Below are 17,506 nucleotides of genomic sequence, written 5' to 3'. Positions count from 1 at the left end.
AAATAATTAAATAGGCAGGCTATTTCATATCAGTGCAATACGCTATTTGTTAAAATGTATGACTCCCGCTCTTACGTGCAAGTCCATGTGGATATTATGAACTATCGTATCTGTTCAAGTTCTATTTAAATTTTAAATAGAAGGAATTTTTATTTAGTCGACAGAAATATCTTTGGTAGAAATGTAAGTTAAATGTAGGCATCATTGCATAAATTTTTCTTCACCATACAAATGTAAAGAGTAAATTCGCCTTACATTCCAACCAAAGATATTTGTATCGACTAAATCAGGGGTGTCAAACTCAATTGCACAGGGGGCCAAAATCCAAAACACACTTTAGGTCGCGGGCCGAACAGGATAAACATTTATTGAACACACTAAAACTAAACTTTTAAAACTTTAAAACTTTTAAAACTTAACTTTTTTAAAGATAAATATGAATAAAAACAGACAGGAATATTATTCCGGAATAAATCAACTCAAACCTTAAATAACTTATTTTTGCTCTCCATAAAAATACAGTATATCTAAATTATACAAGTTAGAAATAAAGTAAACGTTAAAAGAACAAACATTCAAATTTCTTTACTGTTATATAATTTTATATAAAAAATAAACTTAAATTTTAAATATCCCAAAAGATTTTGCTCTCCATAAAAATATATCCTGTCAAAATTATACAAATTCAAAAATGAACATGCTGCATAACAAAACCTGGAAATATAAATAAAATGTGTTATTTTCAGCAATAACAAATCAAATCATTCAGTTGTCTTTGCTCATATGTCATTTTATCAGAGCTGGACGCCTGGCATCTTTTTTTGGCAACAAGTTCGTTCATGTTTGGTGTGAGGTTCTGTGTTGTGGAGATTCTCAGGATAGACTGCAGGTGCTCATCAGTGAGGCGACTCCTGTGTGCTGTTTTGTTAGTCTTCATGACTGAGAAGAGCTTCTCACACAGATATGTGCTACCAAACATACACCAGGTTCGAGCCGCATGTAGACGGAGCTGGAGCATTTCTGCTGGAATGGAGTGAATAAACTGTGCGGGCCCTGCAGTATCGTACTTTGCCTTCAGTGTGCCATTACACTGCAGCTCAATCACCTCCATCTGAATCTGCACAGGTGCAGTTTCCACATCGACGGCAAATGGGTTGCGAAACAACTCAAAATTCTTTTTTTGTTCTTCAAAGTCACCAAAGCGCTGTTCAAATAGAACTTGAAAAGATATATTTTTTCGAATGTGATCGCGCAATTCAGATTGAGTTGACGCGCACTACAGTACATCGAGCACGCGTGCTATGGTGGTTTTGCCTGCGTGCCTCAATAAGTCACCCTCCCCTCGCTCTTACTTTTTTACCGTTCATCTAATGAATACACTGAGTATGGCTTTACCAAAACAATCATTGATGGCAAATAAAGTATCCATTATTCATAAAGCTTCAATTGGTAATCTGTCTTTCTGCGTTAACTGCATATTTTTTCATACGTCTCAAACCAAGGGGATGCGAGGGTAAAATGAATTAGGAAGCGTGCGAATATACTCAGTGCACCCCCTCCCGGGAATCGAACCTCGGATGTCAGCGCTAGAGGCAAAGTCTCGACCATTGCGCCACGGCATGTGGTTTATCAATTTGTGAGTGTTAGGAGTGTTGCTGTCATCAAGGATTTGATTATCATTATTTCTTTCAATCAGGTTTGTATTTGTAGGATGTGTTCAAGTTACATTCCGTGTTTGTCAATTGTTGTAAAGATAACAGGTTTCATTCATCAATTCGTTTCTTACTGCATCAATAAACAGCTCATCTTCCTCTTTATCTGAGACGTGACACACTGCATGTACGGGTTTTTTTTTACACTGTCTTCCTTTAGTGGGACATTGACTTTTTCCACCGTGTGCTTTGTTTCCGCAGTAGCTGCACTTATGAATATGCTTGTATGTATCACACGCTTCATATTTTTTTGCTGCCTTCTCAATTGTGTAATTCGGTTTTTGTTCAGCACTCTTTGGAACTGTTGCTTTTTGTCTGTGCACTGTGTCATTTCACATGAGCCGCTCGGTGTACATGCATTGAAGGTTTCCAGCTGTGCTGGTGCCATCTCGTGCGATGTCAACGGCGATGTTAGCTAAGACCCGGCACTTAAAAGTTTCTCTCGCAGTTTCGCCGAGTTTGTGCCAAACACCACCCTGACCATCTCATCTTCCTCTGCATAAGCACAGTCCTTCACCCGTGAATATTTAGCGCCAGTGTTTCTATTGGATTGCCGCTGACGGAGCGCCTTATATGGGCAGGCACTAAATTACGTTAGAGGCGTAACTCCATCTCCCACGGGCATCGAACAGAAGTCTATCTATACTAATAAAAGGCAAAGCCCTCACTCACTCACTCACTGACTCATCACTAATTCTCCAACTTCCCGTGTAGGTAGAAGGCTGAAATTTGGCAGGCTTATTCCTTACAGCTTACCTACAAAAGTTAAGCAGATTTCATTTCCAAATTCTACACGTAATGGTCATAACGGACGACAACGTCCGCCATGTTGAACTTTCTTATTTATGGCCCCATCTTCACAAAATTTGGTAGGCAGCTTCCCTGCGCTAACCGAAACCGATGTACGTACTTATTTCAGTGGTATGACGCCACTGTCGGCCACCATATTGAACTTTCCAACAGTCTTTGTTAATTATGGGCTCATCTTCAAGATATTTGGTACGCGGGTTCCCAACGCTAACTGAATCCTACTTACGTACATATATACATCCAGAGCCTGCAGCTCGGTCACCCTGTGAGGCGGCGTTGGGTCCCCCATCCCAATGCCTCCCATGTTGTTAGCTGCCTGGCTATATAAGGCCATCTGTTGCTCTGGTCTCTACATTCCACTCCTTGCTTTGCCACAGGATTCACGTCTCCCTGCTGATAACTACAGCCTTTACGGCTTCTCTGCTGTTTTATTGTTCGTTTATTAAGATTATATTTATTGTGTAGGTATTTTAGACTTACTTTACATTGTTCAGGTACTCATTTCCTTTATCGTTCCAACCGTACCCCCATTAACATGTCTATCGAGGTGATCACCATCGAACAAGGAACTGTCACTTACAGAGTGGTTTACATGCCCGGCGATGACACTTGCCTTTTCCATTCTCTTTGTTACATATTGCACGGCCATATCAAGCTCACTCTTGATATCCGGAGGAACATTGTGTCTTATGTATTGAATGACTGAGACAGGTTCAAGGTGTGGACCGATGACGGTACAGGAGATAATTATACTACACAGGAGCACTATAAGAGTGAAATGCTTAAGCCCTTCACCTATAGTTCTGCATATGAGCTGATGGCTGCCGCTGAATTGTTCGGTTGTCGCTTTCAAGTGTACCGAAATGGCCAAATATTTTACACCTTCGACAACCGCCAATGCCTCTTAAACATCTTAGATTCACAGGTGACGATTTCAGTAGTGGACACTTTGATATTTATGAATGTTTAAACTCTCAAAAGCTGGATGTGAAGTTATCAATGAAACTGGTTGTATGCTTACAACGCTTGACAGATGTCGAATGTCACTTCAACACAATTCCTGCAAATACTGTCGTAATTGAAACAAACCATGAAACTCAAACCGATTATGACAGTAGCAATCCAAGCTGTGAGATTTGAAACAAGATTACTGTTCACATGGCCAACTGCATGTTGCATGCTCAAGAGTAAGCTCAGCGCACAGCTTGGTCATGTTACAACCGGAGGGCCGAAATGACAATGTGGTATACAAAGAGATCTTCAATAAATAATTATTGGTATATTTTCCCTCAGTTTAAAAAGGTTTACTTTTCTTCTTAATAAAAATTTTAGGGCAGTACTTCGCCGCTGTGAAACGCAGGTATTTTGCATGTGTGTATATATATGTATATATGTGTATATATATGTGTGTGTTTATATATGTATATATGTGTGTATATATATATATATATATATATATATGTGTGTATATATATGTATATATGTGTGTGTATATATATATATATATATATATATGTATATATATGTATATATGTGTGTATATATATATGTGTATATATGTATGTATATATATATATAGTATATGTATGTATATATATATATATATATGTATGTATATATATATGTGGATGTATATGTATATATATGATTAATATATAATATACAAGGTGTGGCAGGGAAAGTAATGAGACTGATTTTTTATTTACCAAAGTTTTTATTTTTTTCAAACATCAATGTTATCCCCTTCAAAGTAGTTCCCTTTGGCAGCTACACACCGATGGAGACGTTGTTTCCACTGTTGGTAGCAGTGCTGGAAGTCTTCAACCGGTATGGTCTTCAGCATGTCCGTTACACACTTTTGGATTTTTTCTAAAGTCCCGAAATGACGTCCTTTGAGGACATTTTTCAGTTTAGCAAAAAGGAAAAAGTCACACGGACTGAGGTCAGGTGAATAAGGGGGCTGGGGAACCACAGGAATGCGTTTTTTCGATTGTCCTTTTGCTCAATTGTGAGGTTTTTCGGCACCATTTTTCACAGACCTTTCGCATGTGCAAATGTTCAGTCAAAATTTGATGAACGGTAAATCTGTTCAAATTTAATTGTTCACTCAACATTCTTAATGTTAAACGACGGTCTGATCTCACAAGAGTGTTCACACGTTCGATGTTTTCATTGCTTTTCGAAGTTGAAGGCCTCCCTGAAAAACCTACACTCGGGATAAAGAATGTTCCCCATAGGCCTGTTTTAACTTTTCAAACGTCACACTTGGCGATTCTCCAAGCTTAACACAAAATGTAATGGCACAACGTTGCTCCAAATTCCGCTGTTCCATTTTGCGTGACGCACAACCAAAAACACAACTTCGCTAATAGCAGTCACAAAAATCACGTAGTTAACGGAAGGAGTTGAAACTCGCACTGAGCTATGGGAGGGTACTGATACACGTGCTCTATTAAGGACAACAGCGCAGCGTTGCCAGTCTCATTACTTTTCTGCCATACCTCGTGTATATATATATATATATATATATATATAATATATGCCAGCAACACTCATGACAATGACAAAACAATTACATTGTCAATCATGTTACGTTATTATTAAAATGTTTCCTTTTCTTTTTCATTACTTTAACACACTACTTCTCCGCTGTGAAGCGCAGGTATTTTGCTAGTTATAGTATATGGACGAAAAAATAGGTTCCAGTTATGACCATTACATGTAGAATTTCGAAATGAAACCTGCCCAACTTTTGTAAGTAAGCTGTAAGGAATGAGCCTGCCAAATTTCAGCCTTCTATCTACACGGGAAGTTGGAGAATTAGTGATGAGTCAGTGAGTCAGTCAGTGAGTGAGTGAGTGAGGGCTTTGCCTTTTATTAGTATAGATTAAACAGAAAGAGAAAATAACGACACAGCTAAAAACACAGCGGCAAATTTCGACAAAAGTTAAACGCTTGTGTCATGAGCATGAGGCGGCTATGCAGTGTCAGCAATGGACGTGGCCATCCACCGTGCATAAGATACCATACTGACATTGGCGGGCGAAGGGGCCATCGATTCTTTCTTTGCCCAGGGCCGCCACGAGCCTAGAGCCGCCCATGAGTACTGCTGCAATAAATAATTTCATCGAAGGCCGCACACATGTTTAATAACATGCTTTAACTCTTATCATCATGAAAATGATATCACGTATACATCTCAGTATTTTAGTTATTCAGAGAGCTGTAATATCATGAATGTAATGGATTTTGTGTCCAGTCAGAGGAAGAGAGCCGGTTTAAGAAGCACTAGTGATTCCCACACATAGAGCACATAGAAGATCAAATACAAAACAAAGCATTTAAGTGCTACTTTAATTACGATGTGATTTGAGAAACTGGTTAATTAAACAATTTTAAGATGAAGTTTATGATGTTCTACTTAAATGACAAAATAAACTACATGATTAAAGTGGAATTTCTAGATTGAAGTTGAGATTTCGTGCTTTTTCCCCATTGTGTGCCTTTTTTTTCTCTGTACCCTAATAAGCTTTCATATGACACTTAGATGGTGGGCTACGACTTGCCTTTTCATGGCTACTTTGATATCTGACAACTTCTTTTTTATTTCCGGCACTGTGTGACTTTTTGAACGTGAGCTTTCAAGTTTCTCCAACATGCTATGTCACTCGATCAACATCCTTTTGTTGATTATACCACGGTTTATTTGAACAAATAGTATGTTTTTCCTTTGCCTCCACTTGGTATTCGCTGAAATTCTTATATTTTCCCCCGTACTTTTCCCATTGTCTTTTCACAGAAGGCTGAGCTTAAGGGCTATTTATATTGATTTGCATATTCAAAGAGGCGTAATTCTGGGAGGAATTGGGGCGGGACAGCACACGCATGCACAAGCGTTACTTTTCACGCTGACCGGGATTTATGTAACGGAAGAACGTGAAAGTTGGAGTACGCACAGATTCCTGCATCTGGATTTTTCTTTGTGTAAGCACATTTGTCCTTACATCATGTTATAGTGCGAATTCTACGCACGCCGTTATGCATGAGGCCCCTGGTCCTTGTGTGTTGCCATGTTGCCTACAACTTTTTATCCTTTGTTAAAACTGTAACATTCACAAATATACATAATTAAATAATTCAGGGTCACAGTGCACAAGAGCCCAGTTACAGGTAAATTGCCTCAGTGCTGGGCTTATCCCTTCTCAACAACCCCATGAACTTTAAACAATTGTCACACTTTCAGACATGTTTGTCTGCCTTTGCACTCTTCTTTAGAAAGCCCTGGTGCAACTTGCACAAGTAAAAATATAAATGAGGACTTGCTATATAATTAAAATGTTTAAACATTAAAGACCTTCAGTATGGCTGGAATCACAAGTCTATTTAATGGCTTTACATCTCGGTTTTACGAGGGCCCCTTAGTGATGACAATTTCAATACCTTGCGGCCTTATATTGCAGTCAAAGAAGAGAGCTATTTCTATTATCTGAGAGCAGAGGGGAGATCTCATTTGTCTTCTTCTTGCAGTAAAGAAAAGTCTGTCTGCTGTTCAGTCAATGAATCTTTACTTGTATGAAGGACCCTTCATTGTCATCTGAAAGTGATTTTACAAAGTAAACAATATCACAATTCTGTGCTATTTCTTTTTCTTAGGAAAAAATAAAGTGCACATCTGACTTTTCATCTATCTGTGTCCATTTGGCCAACACAGGCAATTCTGTGCTGAAGCACTACAGGCGATCAAAATACATGCATTCTTTATAAAAGCAACCGCGATTAGTTTTGAATTGAAGGAGAGTGTGTGGAGCTAAGAAAATGACGGAAAAATGAATTTTTAAAAAATCAGTTCATTGAAACAAGGTGACATGGCATCACAGACCCAACATCCTGAATTTAAATCTTCCTTCCAGTTGCTGACTGTGTGAAGTGGACATGTTCCCTTTTTTTCCTCCTACATGCCAAAGATGGACATGCTGTGTTAACTTCTTCTTCCTTAGCTAGTCCCATTTATATACTGTATGGGGTCGCTATTTTTGACTAGACATCTCAAGTACTACTCATTTATAGATTTCAGAATTGATTTTTATGGCCTACCTGATGCCAACCTTCCACCTGGGTTGTTAACTGGCCCTTGTAATTTGGTCCAGTGTGGATGGTGATGTTTGTCTATTCCTCCTCTTGTCGTGTGGTTGGCGAGATCTCTGGCCCTCCTCTCTTCTGAATTAGAAAAAATAGCTTGAAACTGAATTTACTGAAATAGCTCTTTTGGAGCTTGCATTTTAAATGTCCACTCTTACAGGTGGTGCTGCTTTTCAGATATACAACAATTAAGAATAGGAGGTCAAGTGTCTCACATCAGGCATAATTGTTCATATAATTTGTGTTTAAACTAAGCAGGCACGTTAGGAAAATTATTTGTGTGACTTAACTATAAGTTAGAAACTCATGATCTAAATTATCCTTTGGGATTGTAGACATTTTTGTAAATTTAAGGCATAAATCATGAATGAAAATGTTAAGATTCCAGATTGTAACTTAACAATATGGAAATGTTCCACATGTCTATGTGTTTAGAAAGCTGTATTGTAACGGGTGCTTTTTGAGGCAAAATTAAGAGGTCATGATTTACATGTACAGGTTATGTTTGCTAGTTTCCTCCACAAAAGTCTACATTCCTGTTGCTGAACCTGAACAAATGAATTCATTCAGCATTTTTAAAGTCTGTAAAAATGAAATAATACATTTGAGAATATCTTCCCTTTTCAAAAGCAAGAATGACACCCCCAGCTGTGGTTCACATAATAATGTAGACTGTGGAGTCTTGAATTTAGCTTTAAACCAGTCGCCCTTTAACTGCTTTCATTTTGATTCTCTACATTGCCCCAAGCCTTCTAGAATTTGGAACTTGTGGTTTTTAAAGCAATTTACTGTTATTAAGAATCTCGGGGATGGCAAACATGACTTTAAAATATCAAAAGGAAACCAATTTGTAATCCTTTCATTCAAGGTAGTAGATTTTCACTATAAAATAATGTTTTGTATAATTTTTCACAATGCAAATGCAGTCATATCCATGCCATTAAACTTTATATGATCTCTCAGTTATGCAAATTTTACTGAGCAGTTATGCTTTAGAAAAATTACAGTTATACTTGCTTAAAGTGTTTGTCAATGTTGAAATTCACAGGTGCATAATCCCATAAAACAAATTGCATAATGACCTTTTTCTAATACATGTAGGCACAATGGTTAGCACTACTGCCCCACAGTTCCAGGAATATGGGTTGAGTTCCTATTTTTTTGGAATGGGCCTGCTCTCAGTGTACCCGTGTGAATTTTCATCAGGTACTTGGGTTTCCTTGGCAGTTCTGTCTAGTCTTACCTTTAGTCCAATTTTGAATGGCTTTTCACATCGAAAGTCTCATGAATGGTGTAGCCAGTGTTTCAGTCCGGCCAGGATGTCCCTCTACAGAAGAAAGCAGCCATTTCAGGGCATTACATCCCCCGGGATGCTAGAAGGCATGGAACATGGAGTTCGTCTCTTCAGCCCTGTTGGGTGCTGCCAGGGGGAGCTCACCAAGAACCCGGGGACTTTTATGATTACGCCACCCTGGAAATACTTCAGGATCACAAGGACGGAAGCCTTCGCAGTACTTCCGGGGCACTTGACGAAAGAAGATGTGGTATTGAACCGGAGAAGAAATACTTCCGGATCATGGACTTTAAAAGGACTGGAAAGTCCCAGCAGTTTGAGCCGGAGTTGGGAGGAAGTGTGACGGAGCTGCTTGGTGGAGTGGAGGATTTATTATTGTATTTATTATTATTATTGTAATATAGTGAAGGTGGAGGTGCTCGGTGCACTTTTTCTTATAATAAATTCATTTCTTGGACTTTTACCTGGTGTCTGACGTGTGGTCTGAGGGTTCAAGGGGACAATAGCGCCCCCTCTGTCACAAAGGAAAATGAAGATGTGTTAAATTCCCAGAGGTATAAAGATGGCAGTGACGCTGGGGATTGTGGACAAGGCAGACAAAATAACGCATCCTTGACAATGAGATCTGCCCACAAACTACATGGTGCTTTCAAAAGGAAAAGGTAGAAAAACACTATCATATGGATTATTATGCTATGCTTTATCCCAAATCAATGATAATAGGCCGTAATATAGATTAATACTGACATCCTTAGTGAACCATTTGCTATTTTCTGACACCTTCTTTTTTGTTCCAGTGCATGTCAGCTTTGTAGGTTTTGCTTTTTCAAACACACAGCTGTCTGTGGCTTTTGCTTGTACTCTCAGCATTCCCTCCACATTATTTGCAGTTTAGCCTTGTAATGTATTGTACTTTCCTCCTCCGTCTATTTTTTTTATGCATTTGTAGCACATTTTTATGATCATGCTCACTGTGCATGGTGTTCGATTAATGACTCATTCAATAATTCAAGGCTAGAAGTACCCATTGCAACTCTGCTTGTAATTATTAAGTGTGAGTGCTTCCAATATCACTTAGTAACATTTTATTCCTAACTGCTACTACATTTTAACTGTTTGTGTTACTTCCACTTGCAAGCCCAAGTGAGCTCTGCCCTTCACACCGCCTGTCATTCGGCTGACTGTTTTTCACTCTCTTGAGGTGGTGTCTGCTTCTCTGTGCCTGGGTTCCATCTCTTTCAGCCCACATGGCACGCTTTTTAATCTTGAGCAGGTTGCCTCTCCTCCTACGCCAACATTGCATCTTAGCTCCCATGACTCATGCCAGCATACTCATCCCACTTAGGTGAGGGTCTGACACATTCCCTGACGCAACAACTGATGTAGAAGCTGTGGAAAACTTGATATTACTAGTATTGTATTATAAATGATGTTAGTTCACTCAGTTCCTCATCTCACAATATATAGCAGTCCATTAAATGACAGTCCTGGATACATTGTAAACTAATGGACAAAGGTGTTATCACATTGGTTTCCAGATGTTATTTTAATATATGCAACTAATAAAATGTTCTTTTTCCCTCAGCTCTAACAATACCGCAGCAAAAGCATGCAGTTCCTGAAAATAAATCATCAGACACTTGAACATGATTTGAAAGCCTGACCAGAACAAAAGATGTCCCAAACCTTTCAAAACTCACTTAATATTTAGATAGAAAATAATCAACATAACTCCTACCTATATTTCTGTCTTTTTGTTATTTATTTACATTTAGTTCTAATTTGTCTGTTAATTTTCTGACTCCCTTTCTTTTGCTGAGATACAGGAAGGCACAGTCTATCTCAACAGCACTGAGCAGTCCATCACAGGGCACACTTATACCCAAAATCACAATCATTCACAAAAGGCTAATTAAATCACTATCTTTGGGATGTTTGTAGTAAAGTGGAAGACCTAGAGAAAGCCTACCAAGAAAGCTTCCATTCATATCAAGTTCTCTAATAAATAGTCACACCAAGTTTCAGTGGCCATAGATGTCGAAAGGTGATGTTGTTGGGTGGAGGTGAGGGTTTCAGCTACCGCAGGTGCTATAGCACTCCCTCTTGGTGGGTACAGAAGCCCAGAGCTTGTGATCACTAGTGGTGTGAGTGATTAAAATAATTAAAGAATGATTCAGATCTACTGAAAATTTGTATCTATTAAAACAACAGAGTGAGGGGCAAAGATTTCCCTTTTTAGTTAAGTTTGTTAATTCAATTTAAATGTAATTTGTTTAAACAGCAGTTAATCATGAGTTTCTTTTGGCTTCAAAGCACTACAGTAGAGCTTTCTTGTTACATAAGGGTTCTACTAAAATGGCTTTCGTGTTTTTCTTGTTCCAAATAATTGTATTAATCCATGCAGCCTTACTGAACCACCTAAAACCAGTTTAAGGTCACTGGGGGCTAGTATTGCCGGCTGCAAGACAGCAACCAGCCTAAGTCACAAATAATGTTAGTTCTCAAACAAGTGTGTAATTCAATAAAACAGCAGGATACTAGCACATTTTCAGCTATGCTAATTAACTTAAGGTTCACTGAGCCATAAGACAGTAGTTTTATTATCTTTTCATTAATTTTCTGACCTACTTATCCAGTGTGTATCCAGGTAGTGCAGGGCAAAAGGCAGGATCCATTCCATATTCAAACAGTCACTCGCTCAATTTGGAGTTACCAATTAACCTATCTTTGAGAGAATAACAAAATGTGAGTGTTTTTTGCATACCGGGAGTCTGTTTTTGAGGAAAAAAAACTCTTTACCAATTTTATATAAAATATTTTGTAGAAATTGCTAATATTTCTCGGTATTATGTTGAGTTACGCTTTTTTTTTTTTTACTGGATTCTCTTTCCCTGACAAGTCTGCCTAACACATTTTACTGCAAATCTTACACATTGCACATTATTCATGTGTACACAGTGTTGTACATAACTAATGTAATTAAGTATTATCTCTACAAACAATTCCACTGTTGATTAATGAAATAATAAATTTATTACCTGCTTCTTAAAGCATCTGTCCACTCCTCTGTCAGAGGCTGTTCAGTATTGATACGAGTATGTCTAGAAAAAATACAGTATTTTGATTAGTTTTTATTTTAACTTAAAGATATTCAATCCGTATTCATTTTGTATGTAGAGCTTTTTTGGTGTATGAATTCTCAAACCAAAATAAAACTTATACCAACAATAATTAACATGAGTGCTACACCAGAAAGAGATAAAAAGTTCTTATTGTTCATGCTAGAAAGATTTTGAGAAGTTCACAGAAATTGGTTATGAATCGATAGTCCCCAAATGTATCAACTACCTCATATACTTGCGTTTAAGTTCTCCCACAGATATTATGATTTTACCATATAATTTCTGGTATTTTATAAGGTCGGTTGTATAAGTTGAATGAGGAAAACTCACACTATTGGTCCAAGAGATTATGATATACTAATGTCCACCTGAGAGAGTAACCACGGAACACACTGCCCTTTTGTTCTATGTATTGTGACTACGTGACCACACGATAATATCTGAAATATTGTGAAGCAACGTTGCACTGTTTTGTGTTTTTTGTATCTCACACTCTCATACACCTTTATCGTAAGAGCATCCCTTATCTGTGATGGAGCATTCAATCAGAAGAAAAATGAAGCTGGTTTTAAATTAAAAGTCATTGAAGTGGCGAAAGAAATTAGTAAGTGTACTGCTGCCACAAAATTCTATGTGTCTGAGAAACTGATATGAGATTGGAGGAAGCAAGAAGATTAAGTGTTGCATTTTTGAACGGGCGTATAAGTCGGGGTCTCATTTTTGGGTTTTTTGGGTTTAAAGACCCGACTTATACGTGAGTATATATGGTAATTAAAAAGTACTCTATCTACCCAGAGGGCTACCACAAGTTTTGAAGAGTTTCCTTTGCATATTCAACCATTCTGTCTTATACTTTCTCCACACTTACACGATAAATGTGCTTTATGCCTATGTGTGTCCGCTGAAGGGCTCATACTGTATCTACTTGCAAATGGCTACCAGTCCAGTGATGCAAAATTAGCATCCTGTCACTTGTAAACTGGTCCTGAAAGTGTTCTGCTTTTTCCATCCCAATATGATGTCTAGAGTTCTTATTAGTGAGAAAGCAGCCTCATTTATATCATGCAATTTGTTGATCAACTATTGTAGTTTACTCCCCTGATTCCCAATAGTAATTTTCATACTCTTTTATGAAAATATTCTCCAGTCCAGTCAAATCTTGTTCAGTTTTGATGATGCCTCTGGTTCTTATGGTTTCCTAATTCTTTACTCTTTTCTTGTGAGTTGTATTGCTTAGCTTTTTTCTTGATCATTAAAGTGACCCTCTTGCCCCTCCTTATTGCTTGAAAACTGCTGACAAAATGACTGTTTTCTAAGTTACCACAAGAGTGATTGCTGAAACAGGACTGTTTTCAGGGGTAGGTTCCTCAAGGTGCAGATCCATTCAGGAGTAGTGGAATGTGATTGGTGGCGCAGTGGGTAGCGCTGCTGCCTCGCAGTTAGGAGACCTGGGTTAGGTTCCTGGGTCCTCCCTGTGTGGAGTTTGCCTGTTCTCCCCGTGTCTGCGTGGGTTTCCTCCCACAGTCCAAAGACATGCAGGTTAGGTGCATTGGCGATCCTAAATTGTGCTTGTTATGTGTGTGTGTGCACCCTGCCTGGGGTTTGTTTCCTGCCTTGCGCCCTATGTTGCCTGGGATTGGTTCCAGCACACCCCCATGGCCCTGTAGTTAGGATATAGCAAGTTGGATAATGGATGGAATGTGATTAGCACAAGCTATCTGATATGACTGTATTACCCATAGAGGGTCACTTGTTCCTGTTAATGACCTTCCTAGGATTTTAATAGTTGGGGTAATCCTCGAGTCTACAATGATAAGTCACTACCAATAATCTTTTTAAGAGTCAGTCAGCCATCATTGCCCAACCTGCTATATGCTAACACAAGGTCTAGGGGGTCTGCTGGAGCCAATCCCAGCCAGCACAAAGCACAAGGCAGGAACAAACCCCGGGCAGGGCACCAGCCCACCTTAGGGCACACACACACACTAAGGACAATTTAGGATCGCCAATGCACCTAGCCTGCATGTCTTTGGATTGTGGGAGGAAACCAGAGCACCTGGAGGAAGCCCACGCAGACACGGGGAGAACATGCAAAACACGCAGGGTGGACCTGTGAAGGGAGCCAAGGTCTCCTTACTGTAAGGCGGCAGCGCTACTACTGCGCCACCATGCCACCCACATCTTTTTAAGAGTAAGAGTGTTCCTTGTGAAACCCTAATTAGGTTTTGTCCTTCTAAATAAGATGTGTTTTAATATTGAAGTTGGTCTTACTGTTCCAAGTTCTTACTCTTTTAGCTGTGTTTTGGCCTACATGGATCCATAATTCAGCCATTGTTTTGCAGTTTAGTGTTCTAGCAATTGGTTCACCAACATAACCTGTTACACTACTTTAGACAGAACAATCAGGTGAGCGCTGATTTGCTTGACTGTTAGCCTTACGTCAAATAAGTGATGTTGCTTACCAGCATATTACCACTAGAATCACCTGTTGGTTAAATGGCTCAAATTTATTGTTGAATGTTTCACAACTATTGAACATTAATAGGAATGAGGCAGAGATTTGAACTGGTCATTAGGATAACTTAGTCATTTCCAGGTGGGCCACTGTCTATTTCTTTCTGTATGCCAATCATGTAAGTGAGAAAGACATAGAGAGTGAGAAAAAGAAAGATACTACATGAGTAGCCCACACTGCTAGTAGTTTGCAGGCTACCCTCCACCGCCCTAACTTAATCTCCTATCCAACCCAGATGACAAAGATGAAGAGAGTGGAAGATTTTTTTTTGTAAATGCAAAGGGGGCTGGACTGAAAACTAAAGGAAAATAATTTAAATCGCTCCAATAAGGTCCAGCAATCTAACTGTACATGTGTTAGGCCCTCACACATTCTTACATTTTTTCAAGGTTCAGGCAGTTGCAGAGCACAGCTGGTGAGAGGCAGAAGGACAAAGAAGCTGCAGGAGTATCAGAAAGAGTCAGGGGACAGTGCAGCATCTGTACAGCCTGTGCATTTATGTCACTTAGAATACCATAATGTAGCAGCCTTGAGGCACTAACATTTATGTGATTAAAACTGTGCTTTATTTATTTTTTATAGGGAAGCTGATACTCCACCCAGCAGGATCCATCTTGCACATCCCTCCCACACAGACGCACAACAGTAAAAGTTAAAGTCCAAAAATATATTCAAAAGGAAGTTATTTACAAACACGAGACACTTATGAAAATATTCCCAAAATTAGTTTGACACACTCTTACCATTCCTTCTCTGCTTTTCAAGAACTTCCTCCTCCTGGATTTGAACCTGTACAATGAGATTACATGATTTATTGACACGCGTCTTACACTTACCTCTAGTTGGTGTTGCAAACCCAAATTTTTCAGTTTTTCTACTGATCACTCACTGTACTGTACTGTAAATTTTGGTACAAGTACACTGTACACCAATTGACACATTCCATATTAGACCTTTCCATTTTTTAAAGCGCAGGATCACACCCAAACCTGATTACATTCCAAATGTTAATATATACCTCAATATTTTACATTGTCTCTTGACATTCCTACTTTTTCCAAACAAACACCTTTTATATGCTCACGCTAGAATAATAGGCAATGCCTGATAACAAAGAACAATACAAATTTACTATAGAAATTGGTAGATACTTTAAAAATAGAATAGAATATACATACATCATTGCCAGGAACTGAACCCACAACTTCTCTTTTAAAGGCAGATATGCTAACCATTACATCACCACTTCTTGTTATTTTTTTGGAAAAAATATCACACCTTTTTATTTCTTCAGAGTTACACACTGGGCAAAATAAAATGATACCATAGTTTGTAAAGTTATTCCATATATGAGGTCCACTTCTACATTTATCTTCCACCTCAATCCCTTGATCTTGTTCCAATCATATAGTATAATGTACAGTATCAACTGAAAAAGACCTCCAGACAAGGTTTGGTGATAGCATAGTGGATTGCATACATGCCCATCAACCAAGAAGCCTGAGTTCAATTCCCTTTTATGACCTTAAATGTTTCCTCTAAGAAAAATAAAATTATATATTGGTCAATATTGCATGCTACTGCTCATCAGGTTTTTAATGATGCACACTTTGATGAATATGCTATACTTGTGTCAGTAACAAAGTGATTCTAATTACTTCAGTTAAGACTTATATATTCAACATTTATATCTAAACTATCTATTCAAAGTGAGAGGCTAAAGAAACACATTCTCTATAATATCTCTCACTAAGAGTTCTATAAACTAGAAACCTCCTGAGCCGGTAGAAGATGGAAGACAGTAGTCACCAAACAGGGTGTATTAAATTCATGTAATTCTGTTTTTTCAATATTTAAAAAGCTCAGACTTGCACTTGAATTGATAAAGTTTCCAGGATGAAATGCATGTGCGTGATAATACATACAGTACAGTGGCTCTATGCATTATTCTGCACTGTGGCTCCATTCACATTCATTTACCATTCTTTCTCACTTCTTACATATATTTTCTGAAACTACAGCTCATCTTATACAAACTCTATACACAATAGCCACAAACACTCACACAACCCAAAACATGTCACACACCTGACAACAAAGTACTCGCTGCATTCAAAACCATTCTCTTCTAAAAAAAAAGGTTATTTTTGTATCAAAACTGTACACGCAAACCATCACATGAATAGCTTGTCCAAAACATCAACTACACACTGATAGGATAAATGATAAACACTGCAATCCATTTTGCTATTTCAGTGTGCAGTGGCATTGTTGGCCATTACCATAGTTAATATTGCAATCTGTCGGTCAGGAGCAAAGACAGGCTGCATCTCCCTGTTTCATGGACTTTTTGCAATTTTGAAAATACACAAATTTTATCATCTTATTGTATTTCTTGTGAAATGTGAAATATCTCGATCTACATTTACCTTAAGTTTTGCTCTACCGTTACTGTACCCGTTTTAATTTTCAGAACTTTACATTATACCAGCCACTGTGAAACGTGACACATGGGGCCACACACGTTGACCTGCTTTTCTCATATTCATGTCATGGTTGATGACATGGCCTGTATCTCATTTCACACTGTTGATCTCCTGCAAAGAGTCCTTCCTCTTGCTATGAACCCCACCCCACTTGCCTCCATGATGCTACATAGAGCAGGTAGTCACTGAGGCCTCTTCAGTTTCCTCTATATTAAGCTGACTACTCACATGGATAACAATGTGGAAACTCACTGGTTGAACCCTATCTGACAAGCATGACTAATTCATCCATTGTGTGGCTTTTTCCCTTATACCATACATGTACACTTCAAAGACACAATCTGTTGTGATAGTGGGGTTGTAGCAGCAGTGCCATAGCCTAGTGGTCAAAATACTGTAAAAATCCTTGGCAAAGTATGATTTTTCAC

Source organism: Polypterus senegalus, chromosome 10, assembly GCF_016835505.1.
Source record: "Polypterus senegalus isolate Bchr_013 chromosome 10, ASM1683550v1, whole genome shotgun sequence".
NCBI classification, from domain to species: Eukaryota; Metazoa; Chordata; class Cladistia; order Polypteriformes; family Polypteridae; genus Polypterus; species Polypterus senegalus.
Note: the sequence above shows the minus strand (reverse complement) of the source record.